The sequence below is a fragment of the Mobula hypostoma genome, chromosome 12, assembly GCF_963921235.1.
Source record: "Mobula hypostoma chromosome 12, sMobHyp1.1, whole genome shotgun sequence".
Lineage (NCBI taxonomy): Eukaryota > Metazoa > Chordata > Chondrichthyes > Myliobatiformes > Myliobatidae > Mobula > Mobula hypostoma.
Window position 1 is genome coordinate 3,535,121 of NC_086108.1, and position 4,159 is coordinate 3,539,279.

Genomic DNA, 4,159 nt, shown 5'->3' on the forward strand with positions numbered 1-4,159 from the left:
GTGTGCTTTTCTACACTGCTTCTAGTCCAAGTTTCTGGGAGTCACCTAAACTGGCATGTGCTTTTGAGTTTACCATTCCAGATTTATGTTTTTTCAACTTCCGCTCTCTGCCTCCAAGTAGAGTCCTAAAGAGATTCCTGCCACTGTCTGTAAGGAGTTTTTAACCTTCTCCCCATGACCGCGTGTTACCTCACACATCCCAAAGACGTGTTAGTAGATTGATTGGGTGACACGACTTGTTGGGCTGGAAGGCATGTTACTGTGCTGTATCTTTAAATAGACTAGACACATAAAGGATGTTGGATCTAATCACTATAAACCACCCACTTACACCTGTTCCACATTAATCCCATTCTTTATTCACATTTTCTCATAAACCCCTGATTCTATCCAATTTTTTTTCATGCTTAGCTTTATTTGACACATGTATTTTGGAATATAGAGTGAAATGTGCTATTTGTGACTGCAGGTGTCATAGCATACCAATGACTCGCTTACCTTAACCCACGTACCTTTGGAATGTGTGAGGAAACCAGAGCACCTGGAAGAAACCCATATGGTCACAGACAACATACAACTCATCACAGACAGCGACAGGAATTTAACCCTGATCTTCCGATCTTTGTCACTGTAAAGCATTGTGTTAACCATTATGCCATAGTGCTGTACTGTAGGAAATCTAGAGACTGAGATGTGGGAATCGTGGTGCCACAGTAGGGCAGCAGTTAGCGTTACACTATTACAGCTCACATTCCAGAGTTCAGAGTTCAGTTCTGGCGTTGTTCTGTCAGAATGCATGGAATTTCTCAGAGTGCTCTGGTTTCCTCCCACAGTCCAAAGATGGTACTGGGGAGGTTGATTAGTCATTGTAAATTGCCCCGTGATTGGGTTAGGGCTAATCAGGCTTGTGGGGTTGCTGGGGCAGTGTGGCTCAAAAGGCCGGAAGGACCCACTCCATGGTGTATCACTAAATCAAATAGAGCACTGAAGGAACTCAGTAGGTCGGGCAGTACCTAGGGAGGCAATTGATATTCTATACAATGGTAGCATGGGTATACTGGCAAAATACTCCTTTTGGGTCAAGCCATACTACACTACCTCAGCTCAAAGGGTCAGGATAATTAGCTTAGTATTCCTGGGCAAGGCAGCAGCTATATTTCAGATTATTATCTGAATGGTGGCCGATTAGGAAAAGGGGAGGTGCAACGAGACCTGGGTGTCATTATACACCAGTCATTGAAAGTGGGCATGCAGGTACAGCAGGCGGTGAAAAAGGCGAACGGTATGCTGGCATTTATAGCGAGAGGATTCGAGTACAGGAGCAGGGAGGTACTACTGCAGTTGTACAAGGCCTTGGTGAGACCACACCTGGAGTATTGTGTGCAGTTTTGGTCCCCTAATCTGAGGAAAGACATCTTTGCCATAGAGGGAGTACAAAGAAGGTTCACCAGATTGATTCCTGGGATGGCAGGTCTTTCATATGAAGAAAGACTGGATGAACTGGGCTTGTACTCGTTGGAATTTAGAAGATTGAGGGGGGATCTGATTGAAACGTATAAGATCCTAAAGGGATTGGACAGGCTAGATGCAGGAAGATTGTTCCCGATGTTGGGGAGGTCTAGAACGAGGGGTCACAGTTTGAGGATAGAGGGGAAGCCTTTTAGGACCGAGGTTAGGAAAAACTTCTTCACACAGAGAGTGGTGAATCTGTGGAATTCTCTGCCACAGCAAACTGTTGAGGCCAGTTCATTAGCTATGTTTAAAAGGAAGTTAGATATGGCCCTTGTGGCTACAGGGGTCAGGGGGTATGGAGGGAAGGCTGGGTTCTGAGTTGGATGATCAGCCATGATCATAATAAATGGCGGTGCAGGCTCGAAGGGCCGAATGGCCTACTCCTGCACCTATTTTCTATGTTTCTATATTTCGTGAGAAATCTGGTTTGTCACCTAAAATGCTCAAAATTCTACAGATGTACTGGGGAAAGTATTCTGACTGGGTACATCACTGTCTGCTTTGGGGGGCACTGCACAGAATTGAAGTAAGTTAGTCAGTTCCATCATGGCACTAGCTTCTGTAGTATCCAAGACCTCTTCAAAGAGTGGTGCCTCAGGAAGTTGGCGGCCATCATTAAGGACCTCCACTACCCAGGACATGCCCTCTTCTTACGACTGTCAGGAGCCTGAAGGCACACATTCATTGATTCAGGAACAGCTTCTTCCCCTCTGCATCGATTTCTAAATGGACATTGAACCCATGAATACTACCTCGCTACTTTTTTTGATTTATTTCCGTTTTTGCAGTACGTACTTATTTTATAACTATTTAATATACATATACTATATATACTTTCATTTAGTTTTCTGTCTATATTTACCATGTGTTGCATTGTACTGCTGCCACAAAGTTAACAAATTTCACGACATGTGCTGGTGATTTTGATTCTGATTCTCACATCTTCCGTTCCGGACCAAAGTTTAAACAGGTCAGTGGCATGTCTGAGATTGTTATATTCATGGTAATGGCTGGGCATAGAATTAATTATAAGTACTCACACTTTGAAATCAAGTCAAGTTTATTGTCCCTTAACTATATAAATGTTATATGACATAACATTTTTCCAGACCAGGGTGTTAAGACACATAAAATGCACAATAACTTAGGAAAGTAAGAATTAAATCTACAGATGAATTATGCATAAATATACAAGGTAAAGTGCATAAATTAAATATTGTAGGGTACAGTACAAATTATCTGGTGACACACTCAATGTGCTGCAGCAGGGAGTTCAGAAACCTAATGGCCTGAGGGAAGAAGCTGTTTCCCATCCCGACCGTTCTTGTTTTTATACATTAGAGTCTCCTGCCTGAGGGTAGAAAGTCAAAGAGGATGCTGGATGGATAGGTGGGATCCTCGATAATACTAAGCGCTCCTGACAAGTATCCCCAGTGGATGATAGGGAGACCCCTATGATCCTCTCAGTCATTCTCATGGACTGTAGGGTTCGATGCTCTGCTGCTTCCATAGCAGACAGAGATGCAGCTTGTCAGGACACTCTCAATAGCACTCCTGTAACATACAGTTAAGATGTGGAGGTGGGTGGAGGGAGCCTCGCTCACCTCAATCTCCTCAGAATGTGGAGGCACTGCTGTGCCTTCTTGTTCAGGGAGGTATCTCTGACCTGAAACATCTTCTCTTCCCACAGATGCTGCTTGAACTGGTGAGTGTTTCCAGCAATTTTGTAGTGTTATTTCAGATTTCAAGCTGGTTCCATTTTTTTTTCCCTTCTCATTTACGCACAGCAAAACTGAATATTCACTGTCCAATTTTTGAAACATTCCTATGTTTGGGTATCTTTTCTCTGAAACGTCAAGAGGTTGAGGGGAGACCTGATAAGATGTTTACAAGATTATGAGAGGCATAGAGTGGACAGAGAGTATCTGTTTCCCAGGGTTAAAATGTCCAATACCAGTGGGCATGCAATGAAGGTGAGAGGGGGTGGGTTTTTTACTCAGAGAGTGGTGGATGTCTGGAATGCACTGCCTGGTCTGATGGTAGAGGCAAATACATTAGAGGCTTTTAAGAGACATTTGCATAGGCCCATGGATGTGAGGAAGATGGAGGGATATGGACATGGTGTTGGGGGGAGGGATTAGTGTTTGGGTGTTTTTGATTTGCTTTTTAGCTGGTTTGGCACAACATTGTGGGCTGAATGGTCTGTTCCTGTGCTGTACTCTTCTATGTTTTATCTCACTTGCCCTAGTTCTGTTTCCTGCACTCATTTTAAAATTACCAAGACTCTTGATTTCATGTGCCCTCTTCACACTCAGGGTCCCATTTCAACACTATCTTCAAGCTCACTGAGTCCATTAGAACATCTGAGAGATTACAAATGCTCAAATCTGGAGTGAAAACAAAAAACCTGCTGGAGGAATTTAGCAGGTCTGGCTCAGCTGTGACGGGAAACTGAAAATCCATGTTCTCAAGACCCTTCATCTGGACTGAAATTTGAAACTTATTATACTGCTTTGGGTTCAGTTCTGCTGCCGTCTGCAAGGAGTAGAGGGCGGGGTGGTAACATGTTCAATTCTGCCACTCTCTGTAAGAAGTTTATACATTCTCCCACATTCCAAAGACGTATGGGTTAGAGGTTTAATTTATC